Source organism: Balaenoptera ricei, chromosome 2 (genome assembly GCF_028023285.1).
Source record: "Balaenoptera ricei isolate mBalRic1 chromosome 2, mBalRic1.hap2, whole genome shotgun sequence".
NCBI lineage: Eukaryota > Metazoa > Chordata > Mammalia > Artiodactyla > Balaenopteridae > Balaenoptera > Balaenoptera ricei.
Genome location: NC_082640.1, coordinates 147069871 through 147083288, shown reverse-complemented (window position 1 = coordinate 147083288; position 13418 = coordinate 147069871). Strand labels below are relative to the sequence as shown.

At 37.4% G+C, this 13418-nt stretch overlaps 1 protein-coding gene and 1 long non-coding RNA gene across 4 annotated transcripts in view; one reads left to right on the top strand and one right to left on the bottom strand.

Moving 5' to 3' along the window:
• The window catches only part of PCNX4 (pecanex 4), a 42755-nt gene extending 34630 nt beyond the window's left edge, over positions 1 to 8125 (bottom strand). Inside the window, exons 1-2 of one of the 2 annotated variants that reach the window (XM_059914328.1) lie at positions 7673 to 8125; positions 1180 to 1261 (exon numbers count right to left, since the gene is read on the bottom strand). The gene's annotated coding sequence lies outside the window, so the exon portion shown is untranslated. The remainder of the gene's footprint in view (positions 1 to 1179; positions 1262 to 7672) is intronic. The other variant, XM_059914325.1, reaches the window with a different exon arrangement.
• A 100-nt stretch (positions 8126 to 8225) lies between these two features.
• The window catches only part of LOC132360654 (uncharacterized), a 79037-nt gene continuing 73844 nt past the window's right edge, over positions 8226 to 13418 (top strand). For both annotated transcript variants that reach the window (XR_009501147.1, XR_009501146.1), the window contains exon 1: positions 8226 to 8367. This is a non-coding gene — a long non-coding RNA (uncharacterized LOC132360654). The remainder of the gene's footprint in view (positions 8368 to 13418) is intronic.

The following is a 13418-nucleotide window of genomic DNA, read 5'->3' as shown; positions in this document are numbered from 1 at the left end:
TATGGAAAACAGTATGGTAGTTCCTCAAAACATTAAAAATTGAATTACCATATGATCTAAGAATTCCACTTCTTGATATATACTACAAAGAATTGAAAGCAGGGTCTCAAAGAAATGATTTGTATACTCACGTTTACAGCAGCATTATTCACAATAATTAAATGGTGGAAGCAAACCAAGTGTTCATCAAAGGATGAATAAATAAGCAAAATTTAGTATATACATACAATGGAATATTATTCACCCTTAAAAAGGAAGGAAATCCTGCAATTTGCTATATCATGGGTGAAAGTTTAGGACATTATGCGTAGTGAAATAAGCCAGTCACAATAAGACAAATACTATATAAATCTACAAGGTACTTAGAGTAGTCAAAATCACAGACAGAGAGCAGAATAGTGGTTGCCATGGGCTGAGGGGAGAGGAGAATGGATAGTTACTGTTTAAATGGTATAGAGTTTTACAAGATGAAAAGAATCACAGGGAGAGACAGTGATGATGCTTGTACAACAATGTGAATGCACTGAGTATCACTGAACTGTGCACTTAGAAATGGTCAAGATGGTAAATTTTACGCTCTGCGTATTTTACCACACACAAAGAATTTAAAGCCATCTTAAAGTAACCTTTCTTCCTGTCAGTTTAAAAGAGTCTTTCTGCAAGTCACTTCTACCCAACAACATCAGCCATGGTGGGAGCTTTTGGGTATCACAAAAGGCTTTTTGGTCATCACTAAGAATTACTACCTTAGAGCACCTCTTGCTATACTTTTGGGAAATTCTTTATACTTTAAACACTTATCACCTTATATCTTCCAGCTACTGGCCTTAGCTCTATATAGAAAGTCATAGCTTTTACTCACATGACAGACAGCCCTGCAAGTACTCACAAAATAACAGAACCGCAGGGCCAAATGGAACCTTAATGGTTGATGGTTTAATCTCAGAAAATGAAAAGATTGCCCCCCTCCCCTCTGAATGAGCATATCTCCTGTACCGATGTCAGTGATGTCAGTGTACTGTACTGATATGCTTGTTCAGTACAAGCCATAGGTAAGTAAGGATATGCTCCTATGGGTGTGGGTAAAGATTCTGATTTCAATTATCTATGGATGATGCTATCAGACAGGAAATCGAGCTTGGATGGCTGGCCTGAGCATTTTGAAGAATCTAGATGTACCTGAAATTTTCCCAGGGAGTTAGGTAAAAGCTGGCCACTCCTTCTCCACTGAGGCAAGTGAGGAACAAAGTGAGATGGCTCGCTGGGAAAGGAAGACAGAAATTGAAGATATCTTATAAACTAGATTATCTAGCTGCACATTACTACCCATATTCATTAACCTTTTAGTACTTCTGAGTCTTTTGTAAATTTAGTTTAAATGTTCTTACCCATTTGATGGAATACTCTGTGATTATATTCCAAACAGTGGAATACTCTCACGATCTACTGTTGATTTGGAAACATGGAAAGATGCCCACAATATATTGCAAAGTACAATAAACACACTGATGATCCCATTTGTATTAGAAAAAAGAAGTACACACACTTGTCTGTGTACATGGTTATTCGGTGTGTATAAGTGTAAAAAATTTCAGAAGTCATACTCATTAGGCTGTGTTTGTGTGTATTTTACATATAACATTTTGACACTTCTTTAAAGTATCAAATATCCTCTAGAACTCTCAACCCATGCCCTGCAAACACATCCTGTGGCCTTCTGGGTGCCTATGCTCATACCGTTTCCTTTGCCCAGGATGTCTTCTTCTTCCTTCCATAATTACTAATCTTAGTCAACTTTCAAGATTCAGTCTAATCCTTTCTGAAAATTTTGCAGAGCACTTAGACCAAACTATGCCTCTCTCTTATCTGTGTGTCAAAAACATTGCTTGTTCATAGTACTCATCTTGTAACATGTATCAACGGAGGGCAGTTCTTGTATTGTTCATCTCTTTACATGTTATCTTTTCAAATGTTTTTCTTTTCTCTACTATTAAGTTATTTGTGGGTAAGGGCCAAATCTTGAGATACTTCTGATTCTCCATAATATTTAGTAAAATACTGTACCTTGGCACAGAAAGGCATGTATTTAGTACATTACTGGCATAGCTTAGGTAAGATGATTAAAGTTGGAGAACATTAAATAGTGTTGTTAAAAGGGAAGTTGGATGTTATTTACTGTTTTTGAAAACTTCTTCCAGCATGTCCTGCCCCATTCAAAACAGTAAACCCATAAACTCTTTATTCCCAGTTTTTAAATGTTTGGAAAGTATCTTCATTTATTTTTCTTATGGACTAAATAATGGCGTCTAATGATAGTACTATTGGCTCAGAGAAGATTTTGCCTAGAGCAGTATAGTATCCCAGTAATACTGGAGCAGGATGGGCCTGAGGGAGAAACATGGCTGGGTTTCTCCCTTGGAGAAGGAAATGGCTAGAGGATTTTAACATGTCAGAAGTCCAATTTTAATTTGCTCCTGTCTTATGCTACACTTTAATCTCCTTCATTACCAGGAAGGAGCAGCTAGTTCTTATTGGGAGAGAAAAACAGGAAGAACGGCAGACACAAGAGGCAAAATAAGGCAGGAGCGATAATAAAGTGAGGGCAGACGAAAAAGTATGAAGGGTATAAGTTCCCTCAAGAAGCCTTAGGAGAATGGGGGAGGACACTGGGATGGCGATTTATTTTAATGGAATATAAAAAGAAAGGCTGAAGGATACAGGATTGTTTGCCCTACAGAATGTTTTTTGAAAAGGTGTCTGTGGTCAAAGAAGTTTGAGAAACTATATACCAGACTGTAATCTTGAAGAGTCACAATGGATATCAGCAGACTAAAGACTCTGAGACATCTTCAGGTTAAAAAAAATACCACTGCAAATCTGCTTAAAATATGTCATTTGAGTTTTCCAAACTTATTTGTCCTTGGAACCCATTTTTCCCTTGATATCTAATAACAGATAATGTGTGCAGTGTTTTATGGAAACTGCTTTCAGAAATATTGGCCTGGGCTTCAATCACAACCTTAAAGATTTAGCTAGGTGAAATAGAGTTAAAAAGATATACCAGTTAAGGAGGAATGTCATGAACAAAGGTACACAAGAAAAAAAATTATGGAAATTTGATAGGTAGCAAGTACATCAGGTTGTTTTTTCTAGTATTTTAAGGATAAAAGAGGATTACATGACAGATACTGTAAATTCATTTAGGCAAAAATTATGATAAATTGGTACTGTTTGACTTAAACTTTAATTACAGATCCTGGAATACTTCAAAAATATTTTCTTTGTATGAAATGACAGTTACATGTCTATAGAGAGATCTTCTAAGTTCTAATCTGGATTAGTAGCATGAAAAAATAAAATCAGAATAATTAAAACTAACTCCCTGAATGAGAATTTGGCATATGCTCTGAAAGACTGTTAAAGACAGATTGATGCATTTATATGGCTGCTACCTCCAACATGTTAAAATGAAAAATGGCTCAAGGCTTAGGGAAAGAAATTTTAAAGCTGTGAAAAGAGAAGTTAAGGGATAAAGGTGGCATCACAACAATCATTTAGGCCATATGCTTTCTTCATATGCTACTCTGAAAGCAGGCCAACAAAATAGCCACAGAAATGTTACTTTTTTTGGAATTTGAGCCACATTTCTTACCCATTATCCAAAAGGGTAGGAAACAGAGATCAATCTAGCAATGACCTAGAAAGGAGTACTTAGTTACCAAAACTTTAACTCAGTAATCATGCAAAATATCAGCCTGAAAATCCCTTAAAACAAAGAAAGAGATAACAAAAAGTGGCAGTTTTGGGGGATTACACTGAATTTATAGTTCTCTAAATTTGGCAAAAAGAATTCCTAGAAATAGAAGTTTTAGCAATTGCCTGATTTTGGTTAGCAAAGGTTACTTTTTTTTTTTTTTAATCTAGCACATTGTTTTTATTGTTGGTTGATTTCATTCATTGAATCCACACATTTATTTTCTGTTCTATTACGTTAGTTTTTTTTTTTTTTATGGCAAGGACACTTAACATATGATCTATCCTCTTAAATTTTCAAATGTACAATACAGTATTGTTAACTAGCAACACAATGTTGTACAGTAGATCTCTAGAACTTATTTATCTTGTATAACTAAAACTTGTTAAACAGCAACTCTCCATTTATTCCTCCCCCAAGCGCCTGGCACATCATTCTACTCCCTGTTTCTAGGACTTGGATGATTTTAGATACCTCATGTAAGTGGAATCATGCAGTATTTGTCCTTCTATGATTGTCTTATTTCATTTACCATGTGTTCAAGGCTCATCCATGTTGTCACATATGGCAGGATTTCTTTCCTTTTTAGGCTTACTAATATTCCATTTTATGTATATACTACATTTTCTTTATCCATTCATCAGCTGATGGACACTTGTTTTGCTTACACTTTTTGGCTATTATGAATAATGTTTCAGTAAACATGAAAGTGCAAATATGTTGAAAGATCCTGCTTTCAATTCTTTTGGATAAATACCCAGAAGCAGAATTGCTGGATCACATGGCAGTTCTATTTTTAATTTTTTGAGGATTCCCCATACTGTTTTCAGTAGCACTGTGCTACTTCTGTGTGATGTGCCATTTTGTATTCCCACCAACAGTGAGAAGCTTCCAATTTCTCCACATCCTCCCCAACACTTGTTATCTTTTGTTTTTTATAACAGCTATCCTAACAGGTGTGAGAGGATATTGAATCCACACATATTTACTGAGCACTTCTGCACTGTACTTCAACTATAGTTGTGTTGTACTTTCAGGAAACTTATTATGTTTTAATATACTTGTCAAATTTTACTAAATCTGGCAAGATATGAAACAACTTAATTCTCAGTTACTCTGGATAGAAATCATCTGTCATCACCAGAACACATATGTGTACTTTTTAGATAGCCAAGTACTAACTGTTGAGGGTACTAATAGGAATCTACAGATGCAAAGATAGTTATCCCTGTAATTATGAAAATACTCTATGGGATCTGAACCAAATGCTATGCCATGGATGAACAGCTAGATTCTTGAAGAGTCTTTTGAAAGACATTTGGTGCTTAAAGATGAAAAATACATTTCGTGTTTTAGTTTATCGATTATGTAGTAAGCACACTCCTCCCTTACCAGTAAAAGGAAAATCTACCCAAGCGCCTAAAAAGAACAAGGACGTTAACATCTCTTTGGCTATACAAAATGGTAATTTTTCAAATTCCAGATTTTGAAGGGTCTTTCAATTTAAGAGTTTTCTGTAAATTCACAGGAATTGGAATGTAGGGAAAACTCTGACTGGATGGGAGGGGTGATTAGATAACTCAAAGGATCTATTTACTGCAGATTATGTACTGGCAATGCTTCCCAGGTGGAACGATGAGTTGTTGGTTCTATGATTCACACTTCCCAAATGTACACCACGAGAACATGAACTGATAGCATTCCATTACTTACAGAAAACTAAGATGGTAGGCAATAGCCAAAGGTCACATCAGAGCATCATAAATGTGCAGCACTGCCAGTAATACTTCTGCTCCTATCCCAATCTACCCTTCTCACACCTCACACATCTTAGCCATTATAAATTCAAATGGATTAATAAGCTCTTCCTTCAAAATCAAGTATCAGGCGAATGAAGTCTACCACTCACATGAATTACCAGAAATAAATCAATATATTTTACAGAAAGTAAAATTGAGAACCAGTGATATTAAGTGACTGAACCAACACATAATGTCAGTTGGAGGAAGACAGAGTTTTTCAATCACACCAAGCTATTGACATATGAAAGGGAAGTTTATTTTGTGAATTAAGAAATAGAAGGACAAATTTGGAAAAAGGGTCTTCAGAGGAAGGTGGGCCTAAGAGAAATCTACAAATGTCAAAATAGGAAGCTTTTGTTAGCTAAGTCAGCATGGCCATGGCAGGTAGGACTGCTTGATAAGACATAAACAAACACAAGGGGGGAAACTGTCTAAAAGAAAAGGTTCTCACCATGAAGAAAGAGAAAACAACTCACAGAATGGGAGAAAATTATTGCAAAAAATATATATGTTAAGGGACTCATATCTAGAATATAGAAAAATCTCTTACAACTTAATAATGAAAAAACAAATAATTTAAAAATGGGCAAAGGATCTGAATTTCTCCAAAGGTAATATACCAATGGCTAGTATAAGCACACAAAATGATGCTCAACAACATTACTCATTGGGGAAATGCAAACCAAAACCACAGTGACATATCCGTTCAAATCCACTTGACTGGCCATCAGAAAGACGGACAATAACAAGTACTGCCGAGGTTATGGAGAAATCAAAACCCTCAAGTGATAATGTAAAATAGTGCAGTTGCTTTGGAAACAGTCTGGCAGTTCCTCAAAAGGCTAAACATAGAGTTACCATATGACCTAACGATTTCATTCCTAGGTATTTACCCAAGAGAAATGAAAACATAAGTCTACACAAAAATTTGTACATAAACATTCATAGCAGAAATATTATTAACAGCCAAACAATGGAAGCAACATAAACGGCCATCAACAGATGAAATAAAATGTAATATATCCATACAATAGAATAGTAATAGACTATAAATGACAACGAAGTACTGATGCATGATACAACATGAATGAACCCTGAAAACAGAATGCTAAGTGAAAGAAGCCAATCACAAAAGGCCACATGTTGTATAATTCCATTTATGTGAAATGTCCAGGACCAGCAAATCTATAAAGACTGAAAACAGATTAGGGTATGCCTGGGCTGGTGGATACAGTGAGGACTGGGGGCAGGGAGAGTGACTGCTAAAGGGTACAGTGCTTCTTTTGGGAGTGATGAAAATGTTTTAAAATTGAATTGTATGGAATGTGAATTTTTATCTCAATAAAGTTCTTACAAAAGAAAACGAAACAGAAAAGATCCCCAACGTGGTATTTTCTGTGGCAGTTAATAACTAGCAGGCATCTCTTTAAGTAGGAAATTTTAAAGTAATGGTCAGGTACCCAAACAGTTAAATTACTAAAATGGCAACATCTGAACTGGCTTTGGATGCTATGATAACGGTTTGGAAATTTGGCATAGGTGGTAGTAGACACCCAATAATATAAAGGATGGTCTTTGCCCTAAATGCAGGAATGAGCTAACAAAGGAAAAATCCACCTAATACTATACAGCTAAATAAGAGAGAAAATCAATTCAGAGGCCTGGTAAGTCACTTCTGATGGAGTAGACTTCATTGAAGTAAATGTTGGTCCTTGATAAACAGCGGGCTGCGGAGAAAGGATGCAGATCAGTGGGGAAAGAGTTGTTCCTGTTCAGGGGTCCATGATTTGACCACTATGGGGCAAAAGGGGAGACAGAGAGAGAATGAACACAGTAGTAAGGGGCATACTGTATAAACTTTATTGGGATAACAAAGCCATCCCTAAACTAAGACTGAAAGGGCCATTTTCCATTTCGCAAGTGTCTCTTAGAAATAAAATGCTAAAACTCTACGGGCTAACGCAGCCTTACGAAAGAAAATTAAAATCACACCAGATTGATGCCTCTAGCGACTGAGTTCATCTCACGTCTTAAAAAGTGCAATAATCACTCTGCACCGGCTTGGAAATTAAGGCTACCAAGAAGTTCCCAGGTGGGTGTCGGGGATCTAACGTACCTCGAGTCACCTGAAGGAAGAGGCGATGCGAAGGCATCCCGGGGACTGCGTTTTTGCAGGTAAACCCATATAGGGCGCTCCCGCCGGGAGGCTGCCTGCGGTCCGAACGCGGAGGCAGAAGAGCTGTGGTGGCCGGGGCAACCAGCTTACCGCGGTGGCGTCGCGACCCGCTCCCCGTTTCCATGGCTAACGTCAACTCCAGCGGGCGCCACCCGGCGCGGAACGGAGCTCACGTGCTCTGGGGAGGGCCGGGCGCTCGGCTCGCCCCGCCCCTCAGCCTGAGGTCGCGTCTGGGCGTCCAGCCTCCGGCCCGCCAGGCGAGGCCGAGCGCAGGGAGAGGCGCTCTTCGTTCGCTCCCAGGCCTGGGCCAACGCTCGCCTGGCCGGAAACCTTGGGAGTCGCTTGGGTTCCGGCCTCGCCTTGCGCTCAGACGCGGCACCGGAGTTCACAGCGTCAGCGCTGAACTTTCACCCGCGTCGCGCCCTTACGCAAGAGCGTCGTTGCCCTGGTGACGTGACGTTCCCCTGAGGTCGTGCTCTCTGGTGGATAGAGACGCGGCCGCCATTTTTAGAGCGTGAGGTGCCCAGTGATCTGACTGACGAGTCCGGGACGTAGTGAGACTCCTACCGCTCAGGGTCCTGCGACGTACATTAACCACAGCCGCACTTTGGCCGTCACCACCCAACACACCGACGGTAATAAATGCTTTTAAGTGATACTTCATACATATACGTGTTCGCTGTCGCCCCTTTATTGCATTTTTTCCCCCCATGATTGGATTTGTGACTGTATTTTAAATACTAGGAACCAAAATACCCATAAGTGAAACATGCCACTAAGGTATCTGTTTATTAATAAAACAAGGCAAAGTTACCGTGTTCCATCACAAACAAAACAAAACAAAAAAACTGGCAGAGTATTATTAGTGGTATTAATTTCAGGGCCGGGAATCTTTACAGGAGGGCCGGGAATCTTTACAGGGTGCCCGCGAAGTCCCCAGTTTTGCTAGTTTAAAAATTAAACACATGCCCATCACCCACTGCCTCCATTTTCCACCAAGTTTCATTGCTTCCCCAAGTTCTGGACATCTTCCAAGTTGCCAGTTGGGAGCCCAGGAGGCGGCCCCTGAGATCTTTAAATTGGCCTCTAACGATTTAGAGGTGTGTGTACCAGAACGTTGAAGCCAATTTGTCGGTATCAAGGTACCCGAGTTTTCCCACGTGATTGATAACCTAGCAGTTCTGCATCCACGAGACTTCTGATTGGCTTGAGGACCGTCTTGTTTGGATCTCCCTATCTAAAAACTATGAATGCCCCCTTTTTTGTTTCTTTTGTGGCTTTACTGAAAATGACGGCTTAGGTCTTAAGCACTTAGGTTTTCAGGCCATAATGGGGAAAACCTTTTGGTATTAATTAAAAGAAAGCCAAGGCTTATAAAAAAAGAAGATATAAATCTATCCAGAGGAAAAATGTAGTTTGTTGAAAGCATATGGAAGAAAACCCTGGGCACCATCCATGACAATGAGGTACGTATATACTTGCTTTCGAGGATACAATTTGCAGATAGGACCTTTCCTAGTTTGGTGTGAAGAGGAAGTGTGCATTTGGTCCATCCCTAATGTTTTACAGTCTTTTGGGGAACCTCAGTCATCATGGTTCGCGGTACCACATTAAGCATCTTTGACGCATCAGCTACCGCTAGGAAGTCAGTATAGAGTGATTAAGAGTAGAAGCTCTGGGGTCTGGAAGCCTGAGTTAGAACTACTGGGGCCTGGGCAGGCCACCCCAAAATATTTCTCAGTGGCATATTGATTATTTTGAATTAAAGTTACTTAAGGAATGGCGGATGCAAGAGGGTCCATTGAACCTCCTCTCAGTCTCCCTGAAACCAGGGAGCTCCCATGTGAAAGTTACCCTCCCTGTACCAGCACTGTATTCTACATTTTTTAAAAAGTTGAAATCACAAGATTGGAAGAGAATGCCAAGATTTGGATATTAGTGGCTGCAAAGAAAAGCATCAGGAGAGAAGACGAAAGGGACTATAAAATGATTGATTTTTTACATGGCTTGTTGAAATTCATCTCATTGCTTTTATATCACAGATCGTGATATGCATGTAAATGTATACAAAGACCAAGTGAATGGGCATGTGATGGGTAGAAATTTTAGTATGTTCCAGCATATTCACAGGCACGTGAGTTGGGTGACATTGGGTTATGAGGATATAAAGACAGGGAGTGACCACTTGTTAATTGCAAAGTTTCATACTGAAACTTCCTTTATTATAGAAAAAATCTCATACCACACAAACATTCATAAGTAGAACAAATAATGTATAATATAATCGTAGGTTTGCCATTAATTGGTTTTAAGCTTTGTTATAAAAGACAATATATTTTAAATTACAGTTCTGAAAATCTTCCAGTAATTCCTGTAGGGTGAAAGGATAGAGTTTCTCAGGTATTGATTTTGATGAAGAATTTTGAATTTTATTGTGTAGCTTTTAAATTTAATTATTTCAGGGGCTTCCCTGGTGGCGCAGTGGTTGAGAATCTGCCTGCTAGTGCAGGGGACACGGGTTCGAGCCCTGGTCTGGGAGGATCCCACATGCCGCGGAGCGGCTGGGCCCGTGAGCCACAATTGCTGAGCCTGCGCGTCTGGAGCCTGTGCTCCGCAACGAGAGGGGCTGCGATAGTGAGAGGCCCGCGCACCGCGATGAAGAGTGGCCCCCGCTCGCCGCAGCTAGAGAAAGCCCTCGCACAGAAACGAAGACCCAACACAGCCATAAATAAGTAAATAAATAAAATTTAAAAAAAAAAAAAAAAATTTAATTATTTCACATCAGTAACTTCGTAGATTAGATTTTTAATTCTAGAGGTGTTTCAATTAATATTATTTTAGAAAGTTATCACCACTGGAACTTACTTTACATAGTCATTTAAAAAGGGAACACAGAATTATTAGTAGCCTGAAAATCACTAAATTGCAGTATTTAAAATGCTGAAGTTTCATTTTTTAAAGTTATGTTACATTTTGTAAAAGTCTATGAATATAACTTCACTGAAAGATCAGATTTTAAGCGTAACCAAACTCTGTAAATATCCCCAGGCATACTTATAATTTCACTCTTTACAAAAATTAAGTTACATGCAGATCTGAATTAATAACAATGATTCCCCTTTATTTTGGCGTATATAAATAAGAGTTGACTCTGCAGATTTCATAGTCTTTATCCCCAGTGTCCTGTATTAAGTTTGGAACATCAATTAACCTCTTCTGTTGACAGCCTTACCAAGAATAAGATGTCTTATTATTAGTAACATTAATTTCTAAATCTAGAACTGAAGTTAGTAACCTCAGATAGGTGTCCTTTACCTGGCATTTGCCTGCTAACTTCTTTGTTTATAAGTGTACCGTTTGTTTAGAATTGTGTGAACATTATTTTCACTTTCCTATAGAATGAATGTATAAGGAAATGCAGTAAACAGTTTGCCTGATAAAATTTCTGTTTGAAGTTGTAATTAAATAAGAATGTGGCGGTGGGGGAGAGTTAGGTGTAATTTGCCTAAAGGTAGAAGAAAGCTTATATACCCTCTCATAATGTCTCCAGACTCATGATACTATTGCTGTTGAATGGAAAAGTCCACACTGGTTAGAATTACTTCCTAGAGCCTGCATTGTGATGCCCTCTTCAGGTTAATATATTTAAAAACATGAAAATTGGAGATTACTCACAGGTAAATAATTTAGGGGAAATGAAACCACATTTGGCAAATAAAATTATACAAAAAATATAAATAACAACAACAGTATCAACAATAACCAGCTTTGGTGGGATGGCAGTTTAGAGGTATGTTTTGAAACTTAGCTTGGCTCTATCTAGCAAAATTTTAAATGCAGTTCTCTTTGACAGAGAAATTTTATCTCTAGAAACATACCTTACAGATATCTTCCTTTACAGATATCTCACCTAAGTAGGTAGCAATATTTGTACAAAGATGTACTTAAAACATTTGCAATAGCAAAATGCAAAACATTCTTAAATAGGGAACAGTTTTAAATAAATTAATTTAAAAAGGATGTACACCTACATGTACTGCTATGCAAGCATGTCCAACTTATATTAAGTATGAAATTTTAAAATTACACTACAGTTTGTATAGTATGATCTTATGTAAAAACTAGATGTATGCATGAGCATGGTTTGTATAAACTTATCTTTAATGGACACATAGGAAACTGATAGAATTCAACCTCTGAACAGGTTAACGGGTTTTATAGGAAGGGGACTTTTACTTTTTACCTTTACTCTTATGCTGGTAATATATTTTTAGCAATCAATATGTATTGCTTTTATAATCTTTAAATCGTAAAATAGCCAACAAACAAAAATAAATTGACAATCAAAAACACCCCCACTACCCTTCCCCAAACTCCACCAAGCTGCTGTATAACCAGGAAACTGGCACAGTGGAATTTTGTTTTTATAATAATACTTTTAATCCAGAAAATAATTTGAAAAATATAGTTGCCAGTTTCTATGAATAAATGATTACAGTATTGATGCTTTCATAGGGAGAAAAATGCTACTTTTAGTGTTATATTACAGTTAAAAGTTACAGTAAGTCATTTGGTATACTGGTAAATTTTGAGCTCTGATCATCAGAGACTGCTTAAAATCTTGACCACTTCAGAGTTACATCAATAGGAATCCTTAAATTTAGTTCATTTTATGCTAAATGAGAACATTTACTGAATTTATGTATACATTCTCAAAATTATTATTAGGGTTTCTTTCTAATGTTGGGTATAAAATCCTAATTTTAGTATATATGTAAAATATACATAGATTAGTGTATTCATACAGATATATATGTAAAATATACATATCAAAAGTATCTGTTATATATAACATGTAAAATAAAATACATGGTAATCCTGTTTTATTGAACCAGCAATGACTACGTATTAATGGAAAAAATTTTCATACGTGGTTTGTCTTTAGCAATATAATTTTAAAGCACAACAATTTTTAATAAAATTTATGCCAGTAATTTAAAAAAATTTGCCAGAGGTGCTTTTTAGGCTCTTGGTTTAAACGAAAACCAGTGTATAGAAATGAATATCAGAACACTCATTAATCCTACTGCATTAAAAAAATTCTGTCTATGAATTTCAAGCCAAATATCAGATTCATGTTTTTACATAGAAATTTTCCTCCTAAAAGACTTTGTAATTAGTGGAAAGTGTATGTACCAGTAAAGAGCAGCGTGCAAGAAAGAGATGCATTTACTTGTAGAAATAACCATATGTTAAGAAACAATGAATCATTTTTGTTTGTGGTTTTTATATAAAACTTGTCTGTGGATTCTTTTTTCCCTGTGAATTTTTTCCCTTATAACTTTTTCTCCTGGCAACAATAATGAATAAAATTTTAGAGACAGGCTTTATTTTAAGGGCATAAGGGCATATATGCCCTTCCTAACACATGTAATACCAAACAAATACTCATGCTCTCTACGGAAAAAATCAAATGAAACTTCCCCCCCACCCCAAAATGGCCCAGTTAGAGTAGAGTCGTACACTCTGAATTCTACAATCCAGTATCCCTGGGCAACTTGTTCCTGTATCATTGACATGCCCAAATGTACACTGGGCTAGAACATTGGGCTATGAAAACCTAAAACTTACATTTACTCTATAAAAAGACTTCCTTTGTTCATTTATGTCTCATTTCCCCACTATA